General features: G+C 37.6%; 1 protein-coding gene across 1 annotated transcript in view; it reads left to right on the top strand.

Moving 5' to 3' along the window:
* The window catches only part of LOC129726621 (putative odorant-binding protein A10), a 102,532-nt gene that overhangs the window by 55,763 nt on the left and 19,008 nt on the right, over nucleotides 1–27,761 (top strand). The gene's annotated exons all lie outside the window — the stretch shown is intronic.

Here is a 27,761-nt window from a genome sequence, read left to right as displayed (position 1 = left end):
TTAATAACATTCTCACAGTAGATCGTTTAATTGTCTGATAAAGGAGGTTGTTGCGAACTTTCCGAAAAAGCTTCACTTTCAAGACATCAAAATAGTTCAGGTTCATAGAAGCAAATATTAGTTGACCTATTGGGACGGGGAGATTCTGTCAAATTTGTTTTTTGCCGCTGATATAGAGGTTGTCATAGCAGGCAGTTGGTGTCCACTCATGAAGTCTGTGCCAGGCGTGCTCGCATGTGATTGGTACATTGTTCATGAAAATACGAACTTGAAATTTTTCATCAATTTTCACTATTTAACAATTAAGTAACAATGATATATGAAGAATCACAAAATTGTCCATGGTTTTATCAATCCAACGACATATTGATTATTGTGATCCTTAATGTGGTTACATCAGTATTACCGTTTGAAATCTTTCATTCCGACGTTACATCTTGGTTTTTAGTTTCCTCAGAATGTATCACGATTTAGTGCGGTTAGACGTAGTCCTACGTCAAAAGTCCTGACAGACAATCGTGGGCATTGACCAAACCCTCTCCTCCCACCTTTTCCACGAGGACATTTTTTACAAACATTTATTTCTGTGGTTTAGGTATTTAGTAATTCAGCATAACAAATATAATTCAACAGAAAACAGTACACATACTTATGAATTCAAATAAAATAAAATTTACAACTGGCTGAATTCTAAATTCTCAAAATGCTCTCAAGAACCAGACGAAATCGAAAGAATAATAATTTTAAATTAGGATTTAACACTTCTGAAAATAACGAAAAATTGCATAAGGCTTTTAGACTAACATAACTAGACTTAAAATCATTTAAAAAAAAAAATAAAAGAGCAAGCAAACAAAAAATAAATCTCAAATTAAGCTAAATATGAGCTTACACCACAGGCCACAGAATGTTTTATGAATGAAATGACCGTTCCGAGGAGTGAGAAACTTAGGAGAAAGACTTCAAAGACGTTTTTCAAACATTTTGATTTGAATTCAGAACTCGTGCATTATTTTGCCTGCAAGTCTTTCGAAATTTTTCAAATGTTTCAAGCAATATTTGGGAGTGTTCTTATCAGGGATGTCATGTAGAAAACCTCATGTAGTTTTCGACGAGTTTTCTACGTAGAATACTTCTGGTAGAATACCTAACCAAAAGCGAGTATTCTACGAAGACCTGCAAAGAGTTTTTTTTTGTGGTGAATTACATGAAGAATAAACGAAATTCAAGATTAAAAATATTATTTACTTTTAATTGTGATGATTATTTTGTGTGAATTGAGAATGAATTTGACTTTTAAAATCGTTGCTTTTAATCTCCATCGATTTCGGAGCTTTCCAAAAGTCGTAGTCTTCTTCAACTACTTGGTCGGTTGATCGTAACGTATAATAAACATTAACGAGTTTTTTTGATGTTTCATCTGAAAGTCGGTTTCGGGTTTCGTTGTGTATGTAACCCCAGTTGGAAAATAGTCTGCTGCTAGACTGCTTGAAGTCTGAAAAATCTTTCTGTTATCCGAAAAAATTGCGCTCGCGCAGTAAAAATCTGCACGCATTCAGAAGAGTATGAGGAGACTCTGACAAAAATCTGCAGAAACTATGAAAAAACTGCAAATTTCTGCGAATCAATAAAAATCTGCGCACGGACTCTAGAAGTTTGCAAACAAATCTGCACACGACGCAAACAAACAGGTGTGTGAAGCTTCAAGCCGTCATGTCTGAATGAATAAAAATGTAAAAAAAGATCAGAGTCTTCTTATATTTATGCAGACTTTTTCAAAATGTGTGCAGATTTTTGCAGGCTTTTGCCTGTGTGAGCGAGTAAGATCAACTTATGAACTGAGCAACTTTGACTCAGTTCAGAACGATATTCGTGGTTGTCAAAAAATGAGTAAAGGTTCTCTATGATTCTGAGTAACTTTTACTCTCTTTTTGGGTTTTCTACGAATAATTTAGTTTTGAGTAACGTCGAATAGAACGACGCTTCGGTTGAATTTGTTTTTGATTTGTTCCATAAGTTGTCGGATTAAAAATACCTACCGTTTGCGTAATATTCTAGGGCTTTCTAGCTAGAACAAACAACAAACCCAGATATGTTCAATTTTATCTTCGCAACTTTATATAAATTTGTAAATTAAATTAAGTAGCAATTCAGAGCCCAAAAAAGGAGTAATGACTTATCCAAAAACTGAGTAATACTGTACCCAAAAAGTGAGTAACAATCACTAAGTTCTAAAAACGTCTTGTTACTCAATTATGCGTTTTTACGGAGTTACTCAGTTAATGAGTTGTTCCACTTTTCACGAAAATAGGTCAAATCTTACTCATTTTAGAGTTATTTTTCCCGAACGTGTAAAGAATTCTTCCTGCAACCGTTTAAAGTTGCAAGGAAATTTTGGTGGGCTTATTTTCTATATGCCGGGGGAACCATTAACCATTGAGATGTTGGGTACGCTCTAAATATATGAGATTTGACAGCGATAGCATAGTTCTGTAGAAAGCAGGCCTTTGATGCGCCTTTGCTGTTGCACTAATTTGGTATGTGACGTATATTATGCGATTTTGCTTTCATTAGCATTTTTGGATGACAACAAATATGTTGTTGAACCGTGAATTACAATTGAAATTATTGAGTGAAAACATTGTTTGCTTTTTCAAGTTTTTTTATCATTGCTTGTTTCGCCATAATCACAAAGTAGTTCGGAAATACACTTTCTTGCTTCTTCGTGTTTCTTTTTTTATATTAATTCTCCCGTTACTCAAATACACCTAGGGGTACTGGGAGTAAGCCCGGCACTGAGGGTAAGATCGTCACCCCTGGGATTTAACTAGAAAACGCTAATTAACTGTGTTTTGGAATATGTGAAGTGTTCGTATTTAATATTTTAGACATTTTAAGACACATCGAAGCCACCGTGAAACGTCAAACGTCAAAATAATAGACAAAACATACGCTACTGCAGCTGATGCGTAAACGGATGAAATTTTTCGTGAGTGGAACTTAAGCTTTTATTCATTTGAAAAGACTAAAATAATTTTTCGTTACTCTACGTTGCTCTATTGCCTGTATTGTTAGCAATCACAGGAATTCGATCTGAGGTAAATTGAAGCGATAAATTTGTAGAAATACTCTTTTCAAAAAAATATGTGCTGTCGGGGTAACACCGTCACCCAGTGAGTGGGGTAAGCCCGACATGGTCAGAGACTAGTTGAATGTTACTGACACATATTTCTCATCTATTACCGATGGCTCGCTGCTAAATAAATTGATTAGTCGACTTAAAACCATGCAATCAAGTCCTTCTGTGATTTATGTGTGATTCCAAGGGTTATTAGAGGTGTCAAATGTACTGAATCAAGTCACAAAACTGACCGCTTTCCCGGTGGTATTTGAAATATGCTCCGGTGTGGTCAATGTGATCCTGGCTTCGATTAAAATAGTTAATTATATGATTTAAAGTGCCACATGATAGGCTTGCCGAGTATCAAATTCTTTTATTGTTTATACCTAATGTTCACCGGCACTTGTTCCGGAAATCTCCCCAGAACCAGCTAACCGACAACAACCAAATTCAACAGTAACATACAGAATTGTAAGATCTCTCATTTGGCGGTTTCCGAATTTAAATTGGTTCAGTTAATTCTGGTAAATTCATGAACAAACTTAGGTGCCGGTGTTACCCCCAAGGGGTGCCGGTTTCACCCGCACTGAATGCTAAACGTCGTTTTTATGTTAGTTTCAAAACTTCACTATTACTTGTAAAATAACAGTTTGAAAGTACTGAAAACCTTCATATCTTGTAGAAAACAATCCGGGCAATGATTCTGTGAAAGAAATATAACAATATTCGCCATCAAGTGCTACCAAAGAATCATTTTCCTTAGGGGGCCGGGCTTACCCCCAGTACCCCTAATCAGCGCAGCGAATGGCATTTTATGACTCACACTGTGAATTTTCGAGTGTTTGAGAGCTTTCTACTTGCAAGAGATTTTCTACTGTAGAAAACGTAGATTGTGGTTTTCTGCGTAGATTACTCCCGAAAAATCGCGTAGAATATTTATTTATTTATTTATTTCTTTTTTTTTTTTTTTTTTTTTTTTTTAATTTTAATTTTAAGAGTAAATGTAGTAATGAAGATAGAAAATTAAACTAACTGAAAATATGATTGTAGAAACTACGGAAAATATAGTTCAGCAGGTGGGACTCGAACCCACAACTTCCAATCTCCGGTCAGATGTGTTCCCGTTACACCACCGCAGAACGTTAAAGACGTGGTTCTAGAATCAAGTTTTTTGTATCGCTTATCCAATTCTCGCACTTAGTACATTTACTCAGTAGAGACTATTATTTATAGCTGGCTATTGTTTCAACACCCTCAGTGGAAGTTGGAATGACTTCTCAGTGTGAGAGATAGAAACGTGCCAGTAAGTTGCCATCTCTACCAGCAGCAACATCGACTTGCGTCACAAACATTTTTACTTTTCTTTTTTCGACTCTTAGCAAAGTCATGCTATTTTTAATTTTAATTTTAAGAGTAAATGTAGTAATGAAGATAGAAAATTAAACTAACTGAAAATATGATTGTAGAAACTACGGAAAATATAGTTCAGCAGGTGGGACTCGAACCCACAACTTCCAATCTCCGGTCAGATGTGTTCCCGTTACACCACCGCAGAACGTTAAAGACGTGGTTCTAGAATCAAGTTTTTTGTATCGCTTATCCAATTCTCGCACTTAGTACATTTACTCAGTAGAGACTATTATTTATAGCTGGCTATTGTTTCAACACCCTCAGTGGAAGTTGGAATGACTTCTCAGTGTGAGAGATAGAAACGTGCCAGTAAGTTGCCATCTCTACCAGCAGCAACATCGACTTGCGTCACAAACATTTTTACTTTTCTTTTTTCGACTCTTAGCAAAGTCATGCTATTTTTAATTTTAATTTTAAGAGTAAATGTAGTAATGAAGATAGAAAATTAAACTAACTGAAAATATGATTGTAGAAACTACGGAAAATATAGTTCAGCAGGTGGGACTCGAACCCACAACTTCCAATCTCCGGTCAGATGTGTTCCCGTTACACCACCGCAGAACGTTAAAGACGTGGTTCTAGAATCAAGTTTTTTGTATCGCTTATCCAATTCTCGCACTTCGTACATTTACTCAGTAGAGACTATTATTTATAGCTGGCTATTGTTTCAACACCCTCAGTGGAAGTTGGAATGACTTCTCAGTGTGAGAGATAGAAACGTGCCAGTAAGTTGCCATCTCTACCAGCAGCAACATCGACTTGCGTCACAAACATTTTTACTTTTCTTTTTTCGACTCTTAGCAAAGTCATGCTATTTTTAATTTTAATTTTAAGAGTAAATGTAGTAATGAAGATAGAAAATTAAACTAACTGAAAATATGATTGTAGAAACTACGGAAAATATAGTTCAGCAGGTGGGACTCGAACCCACAACTTTCAATCTCCGGTCAGATTTATTTCGTCAAACAAAAGTAGACTACATATGTTTATAACTAACTTACATGCTATATGCTATTTATACTAGTGGAAGCAAAAAAAAGAATTTATACATAATTGAATAATAATATATCTACTTGACGGATTATTACAATAAATGTTTTCTATCGATTTGAATTGCGCGTTGAATTGAAATATTGTTTTAATTTAGTTCTCGACATAGAAAAGTCAATTGCTTCACAGTGTTGGTTATACACTAACATCATTTGATTAATAGGCCCGTATTTAGCATAATTGTTTCGTTGATGATTTAAAGAAAACAAAGTCCGAGTTCGTAAATTTCTAGAAGGTACATAAAACTTGAGTTTTGATAATATTTCGGGTGAATCGACACGTTGAGATACGATATCGTTAACAAATGACATCATTGCGTTCACGACGGGCTTTTAATGATTGGATGTCAATAAGTCTGCAGCGTTCGTCATATGATGGTAAGGGAAATGACGTCCATCGTAGATTACGGAGTGCATATAACAGGAATTGTTTTTGCACTGATTCTATTCTGTTTACATGTGTTGCAGAAAACGGAGACCATACAATGCTACAGTATTCTAAAAGTGACCTGACATAGGAATTATAAAGTGTTTTTATTGTATATGGATCTTTGAAATTATAGCAGAAACGTTTCATAAAACTGAGTATGTCACTAGCTTTATTAATAATTGTATTGTAGTGATCAGTGAATGTTGATTTTGAGTCGAGTATGACACCCAAGTCCCTAACTCGTTCCCATTTCTCTACTACCTGATCTCCTAAGGAAATAATATTGCTTGGCATGTTTCTTTTTCTGCCAAAAGCCATCGAACTACATTTTTTTACGTTTAGCTGAAGAAGGCTTTTTTACACCAAATGTAAAAATATTTTATCTCGTTACGAAAAATGTTTACATCATCAGCGTTTCTAATTTCAAGGAAAAGTTTTATATCGTCGGCATAAATAAGAGTTTTTATATGTTTTAGAATAAAGGAAATGTCGTTTACAAATAATATAAATAGAAGAGGGCCCAAGTGAGAGTCTTGGGGAACTCCTGAGGTTACCTGAATAGGTTTCGATAGTCTACCTTTCAATTTGACTGTTTGTTGACGATCTGTCAAATACGATTCAATCCATTTGAGTAATTGTGGATGAATTCCAATTTTTCGTAACTTGAAGAGAAGCAGAGGTATATCAATGCGATCGAAAGCTTTACTGAAGTCAGTATATAAGGTTTCAACATAATTACCTTTATCCATTGCGTTCAAAGAGAAGTTAATAAAACTCGAGTGAGTTAGTTGTAGTTGAGCGCCCTTTGAAAAAACCGTGTTGCGTTGGGGTAATTCTATTTTTTATTTGGTGGAATAACTTTTTGTTTATTATTGCTTCAAAAAGCTTAGGTATACAGGAAAGAATGGCTATGCCACGATAGTTGCTAATGTCGGATTTTTTATCAGATTTGAACACAGGCACTGCATATGAGTTTTTCCAGAATTTCGGGAAGCAACCGGATTCCAGCGACATATTGAAAATCAAGAACAGTGGGGAAGTTAGCTCTTTAGCTAAATGTTTCATGAATGCTGGCGGAATTTCGTCTGGTCCCGGACCTTTAGACGCATCCAGAGCTTTTAAAGTATCTTCAATTTCACGTGCGCTGACATGTTCAATATTGAAATAGTTGGGAAACTCAGGAAAGTTGGTGAAGAATGTATAGTCACGATCAGATTCTGAGAAAGTTGTATAATTTTGTTCAGAAAAATCAGCAAATAGATCAGAGATGTATTCCGGGTTCTCTTCAACTTTGTCATGCAGTTGCATTTTTGAAGGAAAATTTTCAGATTTTAACTTTGATTTAACATATTTTAAAAATTTTTTTGGACAGGATTTGATTTCAAGCTCAGTCTTTAATGTGAACTCTTCAAACGCGTTACTAATGGCATTGTTTAATTCGCCGCAAATGTTAAGATAAGTAGTTAAAGCATCATGATTTTTATGAGTTTTGTATTTTTATGTGCTTTCTGTTTTTTGTTTTTTAAGTTTTTAATTTGTCTATTGTACCAGATTGGGTATTTGGAATTGCCATGACGTCTTCTTCTTTTCAATGGTATTTCGCTAATAAATAAATCAGATAATATCTTATAAAATTTTTTTATAGCCGAATCGACGTTTCCGTCTTCAAACAATACATCTTGCCAGTTGATACTATTTAGTTTATGTTTTAATTCATCATAGTTTGAAAGTCAAAATCATCTTCGAATTCATATTCGTCAGGTCTTTTATTCACATGCACAAATAAAGAAAACTCTATTGCTGTATGATAAACTTCGTTTTTCCATAATGGTTGTAATGAATTCGTCACACAAAAGTCTTCACCAATGTTGGACATTAACTGATCTAAATAACAATTTTGTCCATTTTTCACATGATTTATTTGATTCAGGCCAAGACTAGAGGTTTTATCAAAAAGAAGTTGCAGCGTTTAATTTTCGCCAATAATTGGAAGTAAAATGCTATGGTTATCGATGTCCGGAATAAAATCAATGTTGCGTTGGTTGAAATCACCGTATACACGGTGACAAAAAAGTCCGGTCACACTATTCTGGGGTCGCCTGTAGCCTACACGTTGCATCTCTCTGGTTTCTGTTTCTGTGCAGTTTGTTCACATTGAGTTGTGAGCCATGGCAGAGTTAAGAGCAGCTGTTATCGCTGAATATGTGAAAGGGTACAAACCCGGACACATATTCAAACACCTAAAACCGCGTGGAATCAACCGAAAATTCGTGTACCGGACCATAAATCGGTACCTAGAGACCGGAGGCACCGAGGACAAGGCACGATCTGGACGACCAAGGTCTGTGAGAACTCCAAGGCTGAAAAAGATTATACGAGACCGGATTCGCCGGAATCTCGCCCAATCCGAACCGAGAATCAATCCGCCTGCTTCTGCGCAAGGATTTAAAACTTACACCGTACAAAAAACAGGTGGTTCATGGGGTTACCAAAGCTACAAAAGACAAGAGGTATCAACGGTCGCGGGAGTTGCTCGGTTGGCGCGCAGATGACGAGATTATTTTTTTGGACGAGAAGCTGTTCGTTTTGGAGCAAACAGTCAATCGCCAAAATGATCGAGTTTGGAGTGTTAGCGTCCAGCAAGCTCCTGCGGACAAGCTGAACGTTTCCCGGTTCCAAAATAAGACGTCAGTGATGGTTTGGGGAGCCATTTGCAAGAGAGGTAAACTGCCTCTTATTTTTATCGATAAAGGGGTCAAAATCAACGCAGCGTACTCCCTGGACACGGTTTTGAATAAAAATGTTTTGTCTCAAGCTGAACTATTGTTTTTTTTTTTTTTTGTTCATCTATAATTTATTTGACACGGCACAAATACAATTTAATGTTTAACGGCGCCAATTATATCTGGTAGCTTACTTTCTAAAGTATCTTAATAACTAAAAGCAAATTTTTTATCCTCGCTGCCGACTACGAGCTCAAACTAAATGTAACTTAAAGCTATAATATTTTGCATTAAAAGCACTGGTTTACTGTATGATGGTTTTCATTGCCATAGGTAAGCACATGTTCCGCTGCTGGGCCAAGATATTATGGACTGGCATATTGGGTTGTCTCCCTCGGGACCTGAGAGTATCGTGCGGGTCTAGTTGCTGTTTCCGGATCCGGGGTCTTAACGTGTTCTTGTCGTTTGGTTGGATGTAGGCGGAAGGGAATAGGATTAAACTGGGGCGTGGATGGATTTCAGGAAAAAGGAATATAAGGGACATGTAGGATAGGTCACGGCTCGCCAAGACATCACGAACAGGAACAGCCGGCTGCCTACTTTCGGCCTGCAGGGAAGCTATTAATTTAGACCTGGCGTCACGGTATACAGGGCATGACCAAACCACATGCTCTATGTCGTGATAACCTTCACCACAGGCACAGATACCACTTTCCCCGAGCCCAACACGACGGAGATGCAAGCCACCAATCTACGTGCCCGAACTATTGTTTGAAGACGATTACTACTGCTTCCAGCAAGATGGCGCTCCATCCCACACCGCAAAGGTTATTCAGGCGTGGTGTGAGGAAAACTTGACCGATTTCATTTCGAAGAGTGAATGGCCTCCGTCGTCTCCGGATCTGAATCCACTGGATTATTTCGTGTGGGGATACATGATGTCGAAACTGAACGACTATAAAATAACAAATTTGAAGCAATTCAACCGAGTTATCACGAAAATCTGGGACGAGATGCCGATGGAGCGAATTTCCGAGACGTCTGAAGCTGGTTCGATCAGAGAAAGGTGGTGTAATTCCGAGATATCGTCTGTGAAGTATCTTTATGGGTTACTGAATAAAGCTATGAAAGCCAGATTCAGATTTTCTTCTTATTCTTTGAAATATTGAGATTTTCCTGTGTGACCGGACTATTTTGTCACCCTGTATGTGGAGTTTTACTTCAGGTAACAGCTTAGATGCAATATTTTCAACAACATGAAAAAACTTTTCAAAGATTTCTTTCCGCGCATTATTTGGAGGGAAATAGACAGAGACAAATACGTGTGTCTCTCCTGCTAGTTCTGCTTTCACCCAAACATGTTCGAACTCTCCAAACTGAATGGTGTCGATAAGCGCTGAATTAAAGTCTACTGACACCGCAATCAAAACACCACCACCGGATTTCATTTCAGATAATTGATAGTTACGGTCATTTCTATAGACATTATATCGGCAACCGAAGACTTCTTCGCTGCGAACACCCTCATCCCAGCTGGTTTCGGTTGCTAAAATAACAGAAAATGAACAGGATAGTACATTTTTTTGAATTTCGTTAATTTTGTGAGCGCCTCGCATGCGGTTAAAATTTTGGCAATATACAGAGATCTCGGTAGTGGTGGGGTGTTCGAGTGTAGTAGCTAAAGAATGAGAGTCATTATTAACAGAAGTGTTTACCAGAGCAGAGCAGGTCGCGTCATTTCCTACATCTCTAGGTTGAACAAAATCAACACCAGCAACGGTCCACTGATGAGTGAGTCAATTGCGTTGAAGACACGAGTGCCTAGATGAGCACGCAATGCATTGTGAAGTAGGAAGGTGTGCAGGATCGCTGATCATCTGGGGTTGAGAAAGTGAAAACTCGTCGTTCGCCGGGTATGGGTTAAGAGTTTCGCCTCTTTGAAATTGAATCGTAGGAATGAAGTTAGATTGAGGTCTGGAGAATCGGTCTTTCGCTGCTGCAAGAAGCACTCTGTCAGGTGGTAACAGTTGATTTGCATGGAAACGATTAGAGTTGGTGTGTTGTTGATCATTGTAGGAGTTGGTGACGTTATTCTGTTGCCTGTTGACCATGTTATAGTTGGGGCTATTGTTATTATTCCAAAAACTGTTGTTGACGTGACGGTTGGGGTTGGTATATCTACGGTTACTGTTGGTGTTGAAGTTGTAGTTGTTCCGATTGGTACTTCGATGGTTGTTATTGAGATTTCTGTTAAAGTTGAGGTTGCGATTCTGGTTCTGATTGTTGTTGTTATTGTTGAAGTAGTTCTTATTGTTGCGGTTGTTGTTGGAATTGTTATTATTATTGTAGTAATTGCTGTTGTAGTTATGTCTATTGTTATTGACAGTGTTGTTGTTATTACCGTTGTTGTTGTTGTGAATGATATGGTTATGCCTAGGGTTGTTGTTTCTGTTGTAATTATTTCGCCTATAATGATTTCGTCTTCTGGCCCTCCGTTTTCTTGCTTTGTCAGCTTGTTTTTGCTGCTGCATAATACGGTGTAATTTTGTATCGTACGCTGTCCAGTCCTGTTTCCAAACTTTTCTCAAGCCAAGGAAACGCCATCCACTGTTTGGAAGATCATTTCAAGGCTGGCCGGCCATAGTTATTTCATCTGCCACACTTGGATAGCCAATGCTGTTTTCGATGGGCATCATTCTCGGCGTGTACTCAGAAATTTTGCTGCCAATTATTCGAAATTCTTCCAAGATTTCAGGTAAACTACAATGAGTCTTAGAAGTGGCCACATGGATCAAATTTTCATCAACAGCTTCAAGCTGTTCGTCGACTTTATTAGTTATTTCATCAATATGACTGGTCAGCTTATTTGTAATCGAGTTGCCAAGTATCCCAAGCGACTCAGTCATGTTAACTTTAGCGGAAGTTATAGCATCGTCGAAAAGTGTCGTCACGTGGTTATTGATTTGTCTCACTACTTTTGTAGGAGAGTTCACTTTTTTAACAGACGAAAGCTCCTGTTTTAGTTCATCGAATAGTGTTTCTTGCCGTTCGAGTGCCTCTTGAACGGTTCCAATTTTTTGCAGTGTTGACGTCGATTTGTGTATTGCTTCGCTATGCTTTTTCACTAAGTCAGCAAGAAGAGCCTGCTGGTGTACCAGGTGACGAAAATTTAATTCCATCGCGCTTCGCTCCTGGCAATCATTGCAGGCTGGCATCATGTAGGACCTAATCTGGTCTTACTTGTTTCGTTGAACACCTGCGCACGCGGCATGGAATCGTAGGGAACACCCCTCACACTTCCATAAGTTCCGGTTGTCCGAAGACCCAAAACCGCACACCACACAGTTTCCACTAACTAACGATGTCATGTTTGCAAAAAACAAGTGTATATTACGCACAAACTTACTCGCGCGGAGCTTGAGTTGACTTACTGGCACAAAAGCACCTACAAGCGGAAAACAAAAAACAAAAATTTTAATTCGCGCGTGGCCGAGAGCTAATTAAAACACGTCCGTACTGGTTGACGATTCGCAACAATACCATCCTTGGTTCTTATGCATTTTAAATTATGTTTGATATAGTTTTTTCTTGAGTTTGGTATTTTTTCTGGTTTCTGGCTGCTTTTTCAAGTTACTAGATACTAGTTTGAGTTCGATTTTTAAGTTGTTTTTCTGGTTTTTAGAGGGGTTTCACTAAGTTCGATATAGCTCTGGGCAGATGTCCTTGTGAGCTGGCAACTCCCAATGGCTCCCAATTATACACAAGTCGGCAAAAGAGAAAAAATGCGGCCCGAAACCTCAAACTGAAAAAAAGAAGATGAAAGATTATAGCTATTTAATCATTCCTGTGAATTTTGGTGTCCTTAGCCATTTCAGCTAAGCGACAGAAACTCCCACCCATTCCAACGCGAACGCTGCCCATGCGCCTTCTTTCACTGTTCAATCGGTGAAGGCGCTAAGTTTTATTATTCGACAGCCTGCTGGGGAACGAGCTTAGAAGGAAATTCTAGAAAACGACTTTCTTCTACAAACTTGTTACAAATCCTGAATTGTTACATATGATGGAGCGCACATTTTCCTGTAATCACAAATTAGAGTGACCCAAATTTTTAGATGAAATGCAGCATCTAACTTTCTTATCTTTGCAGATAGAGTTAAACGATGTTTTACAATGTTTTGCGTAGCTTTGTAGGAAAAAGTGTTTTCTATCTTTTGGAAACCGATGTAGAGATGTTTTACTAAAACACAACAAGAAAACTACGGATGCGGCCCTAAAGCTAAAATTGAAAAAAAAAATAAAAGTAGAGAAAAAGAAAAACTTTCTTCTACAAGTTACGGAAAATTTACAGGGAAACAACATTGTAGAATTTGTGATTACATGAAAATATGCGCTCCATCACATTTAACAACTTTGTAGAAGAAAGTTTTTCTCTAGACTATTACTATCGAACTCTAGATCCCCCTTAGCTCGTTCCCTAGAACGATGTACTTGGCGTCTCCATCAATTCAACAGTGAAAGGAGGCGAACGGTTAACGTTCGCGTTGGAGTAGGTGACAACTTTTGTCATGTAACTAAAAAGGCTAGGGGCACCAAAACTCACAGGAATGAATAAACAGCTATAATCTTTCATTTTTTTTCAGTTTAGGCCTTAGAGTCGCATCCGTAGTTTTCTTGTTGTGATTCAGTAGAATACAGTCGAATCGCTTTATAGCGACATCTCAAGGGATTCTCGTGATAGAGAAATGTCGCAATAAAACAAAGATTTTTCATATATGTAAAACAGAAGGGACCATTGAGAATGTCGCAATAGAGAGATTTGTTATTATAACAATAGTCGTTATAGAGAGATTCAACTGTAGCTCTATATTGGTATAACATTGTAACATCGCTAGCATCGAATTTTTTTACATCATCTGCATAAGGTAAGCAGTCAAGTGGAGACTTCGTTGATAAAAAGTGTGAAAAGTGGGAGACCTAAATTGCTTCCTCGCGGAACATCGAAAAGATTGGTGAGATATTTCGACTCTTTCAAACCCATTTTCACGCAGAAATCTCGGCCCGTCAGAGCATCCATTTTATGAGATCACCAGAAATCTCAACTCAGTAGTGTTCCGTGGTCGACTCGATCGAAAGCAGCTTTCAGGTCTGTGTGAACAGTGCCTAACTTTTCTCCATCTGCCAGACGGATCAAACATAATGAAACGCATTGAGTCAAATTCGTTGCTACCAATCTTTTGGAAAAGTAACCATGCTGATCCACGGAAATGTAGTGAGAGCTACAAGCAAACAACGCTTCATGGACGATGATTTCGAACACCTTCGAACAAGAACAAAGTGACGTGATTCCGCGATAGTTTTTATGTTTCGTTTGTCTTCTTTTTTGTGTACTGCAAACAATGCCGATTTCTTCCGCATCGTTGAAAATATTTTCTGCTGAAGGAAAAAGTTCAACATAATTAGTTAATTACTAATGGTCGAATGCTTCAGCCTCCATTTTGAGAAGGAATCCCGTTAGGTTCAACAGATCACGAATATTTCAGTTTTTTTTATTGCTTTTTCAACGAAATGATCGGTCGCGTGGAAGAAGGAGATTACGCGGAGTGTTTTCGATAGCAAAGTTTTTCTGTACTCCTGAAGTGATAAGTAAATTGAACGTATTTTAGAAATGCACAGTAAAAAAGTTCGCAATTGGTCTCTTCGTCTTCTAAGTACATGTACACTGATAAATCTTCCTATTTCTGTCTTTGAAGTCACACATGACTAGAGTTTTGGGAACGGTAGCTCCTACTGGCCAAGCTGATCTGCTGTTTGGTGAGTAGGCAGCGTCGTCTGCTGTACGCACGTGGAGCATAAGATCTGAGACGTTTCAATCACCGCAAATGTGCTTTGCCCCAATGTGTCTTTCGAGGAGGTTGGCAGACAGGTACCGAGTCTGATATCAGTTGTTTCAAAGTACGTGTCAGGTGATTAATCGCATCGTCAACATTTTCGAACATCTCCAGCTTGGAATAATTTTGATTGGATTGGATTCGCATTGATTTTTTTTTGTGTATTTTCCGTCGGTCTAGTTCTGCCACTGTTGATGTGCCAATCACCGACGCCCGGGGAGGCGACTCCACCCAGGAGCCTGACTTATAACCGGCACCAACGGTTTTACATCCTCATGCGATGAATGGCGTGATCCCAGAGATTTTCGCCTCAGAAAATCCCCCGGTATCGCCTAGGATTAAATCTAGACCGGTTGAGTTGGTTGTGAGTGGATCCCGCCACCCCACAACCATCGACACTTATGTCGGCATTGGGATCCGAACCCAGGTCACCAGCGTGGTTGGCAGAGATGTTACTACGCTAGGCTCTTCACCTTGGATTAAAATTGGTATTGGATTTGAATTTGATTTGGATTCAAGTAAGATTGAGTATGAATTGAAGTTAAATTGAACTTGCATAGGATTCTGATAAGGTTTGGGCCAAATTCGCATAAGATTCTGTTTGAATTAGATTCGGATTAAATACGTACCAGATTTGGATTGGATTGGAATTGGACTTGAATTGGTTTGGAACAGGGGATGCACAGTGGTCGGAAAAGGCAATTTGACGAACCTAATTCATTTGTGCTTAAACGGTTGATGTAAGCCAAAGACAATGTTCTAAAGAATTGTTCATAAAAATATAACGGAAATGTTGATATGAAATTTTTTGATCATGGCCTACTATCATAAAATTAAAAAATCTAATTTTTGATACAGCAAAGATACATAAATAGTTTCTTCAACAAAGTTGTAGAACTTTTCAAAACATGAAACTTTGCAGAAGACATCAAATTTCTATGACGTCTATTTATTGAGATACGAAACATTTCCTCTGTCAACCCCCTCAAATTTAGTTTTTCTAGTATAACTTTTGAAATATTTTTTTTTTCATGCACATAATGTTCTCGGCAAATATGACCAACATAAAAATACAGGTTTCTTTCGAAGACAGCATGAAGCTACAATCGTTCTATACTAAGTTAGAGCGTTTTTTCATTAAATTATTTTGCATATTCAAATGCATATAGGGGAGAAAGAGGCAAACCGGTACACATCATCAAATACTTTTTTTTAAAGCTTAGACCTTGTACTATAAGCTAGTTAAACTTTGATACTTGACAATTCATAAATGAATGAGTAGAGTGATGTTTTATGTAGGTATGTTTCTAGGGTTTTCTATACAAAAACGCACCAATTTGAACGATGATTTGTGAATTTATGAAACAGATAACTCGCAATACTTTCAAAACTAGTGAGAACACTTCTTAGGTATGTTTAGTTGTTGATAGGTGCATCAATCAGTAATTCGACGTGAGTAAAATGAACGCATTACAGCAATGTTTATTGTTAATTATTTATTGCATCTTCATCTGTCTCGTTTTCACTTTCTGTGAAAACTAATATAAACTCAGCATCTTCTGAAAATTCTTGATGCTTCTTTTGCGGTTCGACCAGCAAGCCGGCAATAACTGAATCTGAAGAAACCAATAGTCGACGACATGGCATGTCAACAAGAAGTCCTAGTTCTTTTTAAAATCGATACTGAATAACTTTCTTGCGATCTTTTACTCTTTCTGCGTCATGTCCAGTACATCGCCATTTTTTCACTTCAACCTTGTACGCCAGGTGTAGAAAATATTCAAAAAATCTAAAATAAATATATCAGACTGATTGAATATTATGAAGTTTGATATTATTACCTAATTTTCGCTAGAAGAACGGATAACCCCTACTGTATCACTTTCTCATCGATTGACCGCAAACGAACTTCGGAGAGGTTATTCATCTGAGTAGGTGTCGCTTTTGCATATATGCATCTTTGTGCGGATTTTGTATTCGTTACAGCATTTACCACCTTGCCATCAATCATGGTCATAGAAAGTGTATAACTGACCTGGACTACACGACCATTTACTTCAAAGTTTGTTGGTTGAAGTTTTTCGATTTGCTTATCCATGTAAAAAATTTTCTTGTATAGTAACATCCGTTGTTTCATTGACCAGTTGAATCCGAACCGGTTGACAGTGGTGCTTATTACGGGAGTCACTTCACGGTGAAATCAGAGTGAAGTGAACAAAATTCTATTACGGGACTCACGTAAGTGAGAAAAACGTCGCGAAGTGACATCTGCGTGGAATCTGGGTTATTATGAGTGTCATATCAGTGAAGTGAGAACGGAAAAGCGACGTTTCGCGTGGAATTATTTCACGACCATTTTGAACGGTGAAATGATTCCACGAAGTTGCCATAAGTCTTAAAGTTGATTGATTTGTGATCTAATGGTAAATATTGGATTTATTCTTCAGTAACGAAGCGAATCAGAGTTTGATCCGTGCCTTAAAGCGGTCAATTTTTCATTTTTTTGCCCGATGAAAAAAATGCAAACTAGTTCAGGAAATTTTCGATACCGGTAACAACATTTTTTTAAGTAGAATACTTCTCTCAGGAAGTTCGGCTACATAGGGATGTGAAATGAAAATCTAAAACCGAGAAAGTGAAAAATATGTCCAATTTCAAATACTAATAAACCGGTTAGTAATCGATGGATTTCCTTCGTTCTTGCAGCAATAGATTGTAAAATTTTCTAAGATTCTTCCCAAAAGAAGATAATTGTGATTTTATTATTCATACTATTGTACTACTTAAATTAGTGAAGCCTTGTCAAAACGAAAAATTCGACCTCTGATTGGTCGTTATATGATTGCTTCCCAAGCACGGTCGACAGAATCATATACCTTGCAATTGAAAACATGCTATTTGGCCTATATAAGAGCCTGTTTCAGCCGAGCCGCTCAAATTAGTTCTAGACAGCGACAACAGCCGTCATCCTTCCTTAGCAGCAGCACTAGCCCTGTGGTTGGTCACCACGTCTCAGGAGCAGCGCGGTTCTTCTCAGCGTGTGTCGCCAGACTGCCATTATTCCCCCCGTGTTGGGGCAGCATGAAGATTGCCATCAGGAAATCCAATTCCGAACATCAAAATGCCTTTTTCAAGGCAAATAAACAAGTCATTGAAAGTTAATGAATTTTGACAACGCAAGCAAGCATTCTGAGTTGGATCCTAGCAATTCAAATCTGCGATCAGCAACCGATTTTGAACCGCGAAATATCTTTTTCAAGGCAAATAAACAAGTAATTGAAGGTTAATAATTTTCTGGCATCAACACAAGCAGACGTTCTGTGCGGGGTGCAGTCAAATTCTATTGTAGTTGTCTAATTTCTACTTTATTTAGTAAACCCCCCACTGTAGGGGCAGCGCAAAGGCTGCGATCAGCATAACCAAAGACAAAGGCTTCTGCCATGGTGAACGCGAACGCGAGCGATGGGGCGAGAAACTTGCCGTAGGTAAATTAACAGGTCTCTTTACGGCTGTTCGGCATTCTGGATTTTGGCAATCAAAACTTCTGCTGGCTGCCTGATTTTCAGTGTGAAAACAGCCTTCAACTTTGTTGTCAAGAGTTGACTACGATTTGGTGATATTGTTTGAGTTAAATGTTTACAAAATTTTACAATATTCCTCTTTCTCCCATTCAATAAAACAGGTAATACTATGCCTTCGTCATAGACAAGTTCACCATAACTCCCGCTATCGGCGTAACACAGAGATGCAATCATCGTCATATCCTACTTCAAATTCAACAACAAACTGTCCTCTTTAGGACAACCAAACAAATGAATTGAAGATTTAATATTTTCTCGTTCTGAGCTTTAACCAAAAGTTAATTATCTTATTTTGAATTCACATGTACATATACTCTGACTGTTGAAACTTGTTTGCGCCGCAAAGAGTTTGTTCTTTTCCTGTTCAGTGAGGTCGTATTCATATGTGCAAACTTAAATTGAGTAATACTTCAACTTCATTTGCACAGAATTTCCAATACTGCCAATGAGCAGTCAACATTTAGTTACTAGGAAAAATGACTGACACGCAAGCAGCCGGGTTATCTTTCTTGTAAAAGTATTCTACTTCAACCTTGCGGTCGTGGCTTTGCACACAACCCTCTTGTGATTTTTTGATGCCGAATGTCTTAGAAATGCATAACACGTCAAGATCTGGTGTTATCTAAAAAAAAGGGAAAAAACGACTTTCTACGACTTAGACATTTTTGAGCTGGGAAACAATCTCATTTCACTTGTCCTATTCTCAATTTCACTTCACTGTCAATCTCACTCCACGGAGGTGACTTTTGTCACCTCACTTGAGGTGGAATCGGGAATAGGTCTAAAAAAGTGAAGTGAGCGTGAGAGTGAAATATATTTCACCGTGAAGTGACTCCCGTAATAAGCACCAGTATCTTGTCGAGGATGGTGTTGGATTCTGGAATAGGATTTTAGATCCAGTTTCAGCTTTAACTGGAGCCACAGACGTTAGAATTTTCAGAAGATGCTAAGTTTATATTAGATTTCACAGAAAGTGAAAATTCGAGACAGATGAAGATAAAATAAATATTTAACAATAAACATTGCTGTCATCCGTTCATTTTACTCTCGTCGAATTACTGATGGATGCACCTATCAACAACTAAATATACCTAAGAAGTGTTCTCACTAGTTTTGAAAGTATTGCGAGTTATCTGTTTCATAAATTCACAAATCATCGTTCAAATTGGTGCGTTTTTGTATAGAAAACCTTAGAAACATACCTACATAAAACATCACTCTACTCATTCATTTATGAATTGTCAAGTATCAAAGTTTAACTAGCTTATAGTACAAGGTCTAAGCTTTAAAAAAAAGTATTTGATGATGTGTACCGGTTTGCCTCTTTCTCCCCTATATGCATTTGAATATGCAAAATAATTTAATGAAAAAACGCTCTAACTTAGTATAGAACGATTGTAGTTTCATGCTGTCTTCGAAAGAAACCTGTATTTTTATGTTGGTCATATTTGCCGAGAACATTATGTGCATGAAAAAAAAAATATTTCAAAAGTTATACTAGAAAAACTATCTCAATAAATAGACGTCATAGAAATTTGATGTCTTCTGCAAAGTTTCATATTTTGAAAAGTTCTACAACTTTGCTGAAGAAACTATTTATGTATCTTCGCTGTATCAAAAATTAGATTTTTTAATTTTATGATAGTAGGCCATGATCAAAAAATTTCTTATCAACATTTCCGTTATATTTATGTGAACAATTCTTTAGAACATTGTCTTTGGCTTACATCAACCGTTTAAGCACAAATGAATTAAGTTCGTCAAATTGCCTTTTCCGACCACTGTGGGATGTTTCCTATGTTGAATGAGTGAAGAGTCTTCCCGACTGAAGTAAAAAGTATATGAAACTTTTGCTGGACGCCTGCCTCGGGGCTTTATTTAAAAGTATGTTGCCTACTGTCAAACGTGTAGAGTTTAGATAGGGCTGCCATCCCTTTGGTTTGGAGTTAAGTAAATGGAAGTTATATCGCATTTTCTTGTTTTAAATGACATTTCTTTTTGTAATTCGATATAAAAATTGAGCTCAAAATGGTTACAAAGGTAATTCTTTTTTTTCGTTTTTGACAAAGAGCTATGTATTTCGGCACGCTTCTAAGGACGGTGTAGAATGAAAGTTGGAAATCGGAACTTGTAATATTTTTTTTTATTATCAAATACATATAACTCACAGTAATCAATCGGTTACGAATTAGTTACGCGTCCACCAAAATTCAGAAAGTTGTAATTTTATGACGTAAACTATTGTACTATTGAAAAATGCCAAGCCATGTTTTGAGCACAGATTTTGAATTATGAAAGCTGAAAAAAGGACAAATACCTTCCAATATGGATATTTTCAGAACCGAGATGAGGCCAAAAATTAAACTCAGATCAAATTGAGCTCAGAATCGCCGAAAGCGCTTCCTAAGACCAGGAAAGACCAAATGAGAAAATGGACCCAAAATTTAGCTCCATCAAAATAGCCGAATGGGTATTTCTATTACACTGGTCGGCAAAATGAAAAAAGTGCATTCCAAAAGCTCAAACCGGGAAAAAATGAACGTTTTTAGTTATTCCACCATTCCTACGATAATTTGTAGCCCCCAGCCATTACCAAAACGCGTCAACTTACGTGAGAGTGTCGCATAGTAATTGCTCCCCGGGTTCGTCGCTTCAAGGTTATGTTTACGAGAAAACTCATTTAAGTCTTTAAAAAAAAGCTAGTGGCTAGCGACATCAAAATTCACAGGAATAGTTGAATAGCGATAGTCTCTGATTTTTTTCCGGTTTGAGCTTTTGCAGTGCACCTGTGTTGACCAGTGCTATCAATTTGATAGTGAATACAATTGAATTCATTTTACGGAGGAAGGTTATTGTAAACTATTTTTTTGCGACAAAAATAAGCAAACTTCTTTACGAACTAATTTCATTTTTGTCATATGACTTACATTTTAAGTTTAGTAAAGCGGACAATGTATGCAGTTTGCGAGGATGCGAAAATGAACGGGAATAGAAGGTGTGACTTTTAGGCTTAGAAAAAATTTGTTCTAAGCCTAAAAGTCACACCTTCTATTCCCGTTCATTTTCGCATCCTCGCAAACTGCATACATTTCCCGCTTTACTAAACAAACTTCTATTCTCGACTGGAATTGATGTACACTGGATTCTCTTTTTACGCGATTGATGCGTGCGCGCAAAAAGAGTATCGCGTAATTTTGAACAAATCACGTAAAAAAATCGCGTAATTTGGTGCACATCGCGTGAAAAAAGATTGCGTCGTTACAAAATCTTTCGCTATGTGGTAAGTGTGTGTGTATGTGTGTATGTATGTGTATGTATGTGTGTGTGTTACATCTTGGTTCATAAACAACATTTTCCATGTCACATATCGCGTAATTTCGAGAAAATCGCGTAAAAAAATCGTGTAAAATAAAATCACGTGAAAAAAAGTCGCGTCAAAACAGAATTCAGTGTATTAATACAAGGGATTGATATTTCGGGTTGCAGTATAATGAATTGCATTGATTTCTATCTACCCATCACCGACGTTTCAGTCCTTTTATGGAACCATCATCAGGTCCTACAATATATATAACATTTTACGTATTGTTGGCCTTACATAACTGCCGTAATCTCGCAGACTGACGTAAGCGCCATTTTTTTAAAATATGGGATCCTTATGCCCATTTGTTCTTTATTCGAAGACCCATGTTTTGGTATCTTTCTTTCAGTTGTTACTTATTCGTACGTTGCATAAAATCAAGAAAACAAAATTACGTATGCACCATTTCAATACAAAAGTGACAAGTAACCCGTTCGGTTTTCGGGCCGTATTGAAAAACTGATCAAATGTATGTACGTCATAATGTTGTATCACGGCAGATAAGGACAAAAGCTCGACGAACGAAAATTATATCGAACCGGCGTTGTTGGTTAATAGCGTGCTACAACAGCAGTGCTGCGTGCTGTGTCAGCAGATGAGAGAATTCATGACTGGTCGATAGGTGCCGATCGAGAGTGTTAAATATCAATCGCTTATATTAAAACACTGATAAACAAATTTTTCAAAATTCCCTGTAATCCCCGACCGTATTATCAAATACAGCTTAAGATCGTCTGTGTATATTAGTTTACAGCCAACATTCAGTAGTAAGGAAACATTATTTGGAAACAGCGTAAACAGCAAAGAATCTACGTTGCTACCTTGTGGAACACCAGAGGTGTTTGAAAACTGCGATGAACAGCAGGAATTAATGTGAGTCGAATGGAATGTTTTTGAAATTAAGTGGAAGCGACATAACTTGCTTGTTTGTTTTAATAAGATTTTATTTTGTAATTTGATATAAAATCTGAGTTTAAAATGGTTAGAAAAATGATGCTTCTTTTATTGCTATTGACGTAGAAAAATGTCTCTCGGCAAGCTTTTAAGGGATGGTGCAGAATAAAGGTGTGTAATTGGAACATGTAATTATTAAATATCAAATACTTAAAACTCAGTTAGTTTTCAACAGATTCTCCTAATTTTTGCAGCAATCAATTGGTTACAAATTAGTTATGCGTTTTTCAAAGTTTTGAAAATTGTAATTTTATGACGTAAACTATTGTATTAAACATATTGATACGAGATAGCCTATCGTAATCTTGGCGTCAGATATTCAAAAAATTGATGATAAGCAGAAATTTGCCTCATACTAATCTTAAGCGATCATTCTTCAATGCAATAATGTAAATCATTTAACAAACAGCTTTATGTAGTTCTACATAATCCATGCAATTTTGCACACAACTCTCTTCAGATTTTTCAACCTCTTTGTAAAAAGATACTTTTCTGAGGGAAACACTAATCAGGTTAGTTTTATTAAGAGGTCTTTATGTTCTAAAAACCAGAAATTTCAGGTCATTTACTACTGCCTGTTTTTTTTTCACATTCTGCATAAAAATGGTTTTGTACCATTATACATTACATCACTCCTCCATTATTTATTCGAAAATCCACCCAATTCTATTTGGCTTTACAAAATTCCAGTAGTTGGAATGAAATTCTGGCGTACGTAGACTGACGTCGACTGTTTCGAATTGCGTTGCTCCAGTTCGGGGCTGCATGATTTATGAAGTAACGTTAGATGCAAAACTTTTACCCTCTCTTTTAACTGGGAAACTTTACGAAAGGCACAAGACGTTGCTGGAGTTGTTCAACTTTGAAATTCGCTCGATTGTGGAATGGCTTCTTCCAAAACGGTTTTGTTCCTCGTTTTGGGTAAGTAACAAACTTATTTCACTTCGGTATTCCAACGCAAGAAGCCTTTCGCCTGAGGGACTGACAGAATGACTGTTGTTCATGACGGAGTTCGCTGCCGTATAAATATGCCGTGATGGAATACGGTGGTATTATAAACATGAAGCACGCTATGAAATGATTACGGCTGCATACGTGAGTAATAAGAAAATTTTGAAATGTACAGTAAAAATAACAAAACTTTACATTACATGGATACGCAACGTAAGGCGTCTCCATCATATTTCCATTCAATGGAGTTGCACGGTTTTTGTTGTTTTGTTGATTTGATTTAGACCGCAAAACCACTGAATAGACTCATCGTATCAGTAAAGATTCAGAAGCAAAAACACCAACAAAATAGCGTCATTAAAATCATATAATGTCTTAATGTACGTCCTTGACTTTAGCCCGAAAAACAGAAACCATAAAGTGGGGCAGAAAGCAATTTAGTATTAACGAAGAAAATAGGTACACGCTGGAACAAGGCAAAGTTCATGTTTGTATATAATAAACATTTCCATTTTAAAATGGATCTCCGTCACGCGATTGTATGCTACGCGCACAGGTAAACACAGGTCGTTTTCATCTGCTCCTACCTTTTTCAATTGAAACGTTGCCACCCTCAGTCAATTTGGATAGGCAGGTAGTTAGTGTGTGGATATTGGATAACGGCAGTAAATGAAAAAATCAATTTCGTGCAACTGCCAGGGTGAGGAAATGTGCAGATTATCTCGTATCTGATTAAAAAAATAGGATTGTAATTATCTCTTTCTAGAAGTTGTCCAATAAAATCTCATCCGTCAGTCAACGGAATACTTATCCATATGCGAAATTGTGTTTACTCACAGCACAGCCTTCCGCATGTTTGTGTTGAGCACACATAGGGTAACGGGGGTATTTTGGCCCACATGCATATTTTGGCCCACCCGTTAACATTTTACGCGTTTTATCTGTTAAATTCAATAAATATTAGAAAACTATGCATGCAACATTGAATAACACACCTAAGAATCATACTACACTATAATTTTCGGCGAAAAACTGGCTCTAGGTAGTGTTATTTTGGAATTAGTTCATACACATTCAAAGTCATGGCTGAGTCAACCCAAAGTCAAGCGGAAGTGGTAATATACAAGTCAACGTCCGGAAGCTATTTTAACAAATATGTATGCTTATGAAACAATTCGTTGTTGTAGTAACATCAATAAACTGTCATAAAAACAGTTTGTATACTCTAACATGTTGGAAAAAGTTGAAAAAGTGGTTAAACGCATGGCCGAAATATGTTTGCCTCTTTCAGAAGCAAACATATTTCGGCCATGCCAAGTTTTGACATCTCCTTGATTACCGTTCGGCCGTTGCACGTGAACAAAGAAGCAGCTTGTGACGATTTACAGGTAGTTACTTCTGAATTTATCACATTTAACGATATGGAATTAGATGAGAATGCCTGTCAAACCGCTATAAGCCAAATCATTTCATTTTGAGATGCCCAAAATTCACAAAAATTCACAGCAGAAGGATGTTCTCCTCAAACCCACTATTTTTGCTCTAAAAATACCGATGATGATCATAAATATACTTAGTCCGAACTAATTCCATACACGTCTGTAGATATAAATTTTGAAGAAATTTTGATATTTCTAGGATATTTTTCAATATATTGCATTGTTGAACGGTGTATATTAAAATAGACACTTAGCTTTAAACAACGGTATAATAAAGTAGGTATTTATGTTGAAAAACTGTGCTTGTTTTTAATAAACTGTGCGAACACTTCCCAAAGCTGGCCAAAATACCCCCGTTACCCTAAATGTTCATCAAATCAACAAAGTAAAATAAAACTTTGGCAGTGGATTAAAATACCGAGAGTTCTAATCATGTCCTTGGCCCACTCATTCCACGTATTTCTTGCAAAAAATAATTAAGCGCCTTCCAGGTGATGATGAAAAACGATACCAACCGCATCCTCAAACTTTTCTCATTACGACGCTGGCTGCTGCTAATGCTTTGATTTAATTTCAAACCGATACTCGAAGATGTTATAATGAAATTTTCGTGTTTTGGATGTGATTTCTAAAATGATTTTTTTTTTCAGAATTTTTGCATGTTGCACAACCACAACATGTATTCTTATTGAAATATTTCACTGATGAAGCACATCGTTATCACGCATGTGGTGATATTTTTTTGCCATCCTGCAACGCTATCGTTGGCTTCCCTTGCACAGTATAGAATGAATTTGAAAGGGACATTAGAATGGCAAATGTGAGCATCTCACGCGATAGTATAAAAAGTATTCATTTTATTCAACAAGGATGACAAGTGACTACAGTCGAATCGCATTTTGAAGACTACAAAGTTTTTCGTTCACATATAGTTTGTACGGCGATTTGAATCATTTATACATGAACGCGTCTAATGGATGTGAAAATTGCACCTCCAACTTTTTCAGTGCCACCCAACACGAACCCAGATGATCGGAATAGAAGGGGGAGATTTGCTTTCTCTTTTGCCAAGGTGCAATAATGGGACACGGTCATGGACGACGGGAAACAGTCACGTACGGTGCCAGCAACCTGGAGAGGATCAAACCGGCATAACGTTTGCTCTGTGTTGCCACCTTGGACTAATGGACACCCACGTGGCAAGCGCTCGTAAGAGAACGACCGACCGAACTTTAGCAGCAGCAGCACAATGACAGTAACAATCAAAATTGTACCTAGCCTGAAAGATGATTGCACGGAAAATTTGATTGCTTGGAATTAGTAAAATGTGTTAATGTTGAAATAACAACACAATTTTTCTGAGCAAAACCTTGAAATCATCGAAAAATAATGTTTATGATTCTTATGAAAAATTAAGCTCGCTTCCTAATCTATTTCCACCAGCGATTTTCCGTGCGGCTATCCCGACTCAAAGTGGGAGCGATTTGTCGTCTGAATAAATTATAATCCCGAATGGAGCGATACGTTCCTTCTTTGTTACCTGTGCAGCTTCGGGCCCCAGGGCGAAGAGTGGGAAAGTGGACCATGACAAGATAAATTGAGTGTTGCTAATAAAACAGAATTAAGCACGGTAATCCAGCGCTAGAAGACTAATCGACAGATAGACATCGTGAGGCAGTGAGTGAACAGGGGTCGAAAAGAATGCCGGCGTGATTTTTTTCTTACCTCCTACGGAGGCACTAAAGGTTAGAGATCACGATGATTTGAGCAAAAAATAAACTATTACATCCCGTCATTGCTTGGTGGCAAGAACTCTCGCAATAATTTTGAAACCAGGTTAACAGTTATAAAATTCGTTTGGTAATTTGATTGTGATAAAACACAAAACAGTTCAATTGAGAGCTGAACTAGCTCGCAAATTTCAATACCAATATCCCTTTTCCCGATGAACTTTGTGTTCACTTCTTGGCCTAGCCGCACTCCAAACGCGGTTGAGAGTCCTGCTGGCACTTGAACCTGACGAGAAGCCAACCGTTCGTTGTGTATCTTCTGAATTCCCCCGCAGCCCAGAGATGAGAGCTCCAGAGAGGGCAATCGTACGTTCGTATCCTCCGCTGCTGGTCGGTCGGTCGAGCCAGCCACGAAAACCACTTCCACTGGGTGGATTTCAGCGTCGGAGCCGGTAAACAAGTTAGTTTATATGTACATACATATGTATGATACTGACGGTGTAAGCACTGTGCGTGGAGCATCTCTTGCTTCCGCTTTCTTCGCAACGAAATGCTCCCTGCAATGTTATAAATGCTATAAGCCTACGGATTACGAGAACTGTTTGAAGATATGAAAGCATCTAATTCCAACCTCTTCATTTCGATTATTACGTGAATAAAACTAAGCTGTGGGCTGCTTCAACAAAAAAAAAAAAAAAAAAACTGTTCCACATTTTCAACGAAACAACCGTTTGTAACGAAAATGAGTGGTATACCCTCTTTGTATACTTTGTGTGCCTCTTCAGAGTTCTTCAAGACTAATTGTATGGCGGCAAATACACGACCTGAGTTTTCCAGTTCAGGCAAAAAAAAAAAAAAACAACTAAACGGGTAGGTCGGATTTCCTGGTTGTGTAGATAATTAAATTCAAAACTCGTGGCTCCCGTGTGGGTACCCGATGTGGTAAAGCGGGAACCTTCAGTTAGTTAGTTGCGTAAAAGTTATCCTTTTGAAATGCTGGCTCTTGTCAGCTTTGGGCGGAGAGCGACCCAGATTGTTTTCCAAACTAATTAACGAAAATCTGGTTTTGCTCGCCTTTTGCCGTTGCCGGTTGCCAGAGCTACAACCCTATTAGAGTGTTGAAA

The sequence above is a fragment of the Wyeomyia smithii genome, chromosome 3, assembly GCF_029784165.1.
Source record: "Wyeomyia smithii strain HCP4-BCI-WySm-NY-G18 chromosome 3, ASM2978416v1, whole genome shotgun sequence".
In the NCBI taxonomy this organism is placed as follows: Eukaryota; Metazoa; Arthropoda; class Insecta; order Diptera; family Culicidae; genus Wyeomyia; species Wyeomyia smithii.
The sequence above is the reverse complement of the archived record's forward strand: the minus strand, read 5'-3'. Positions and strand labels throughout refer to the sequence as shown.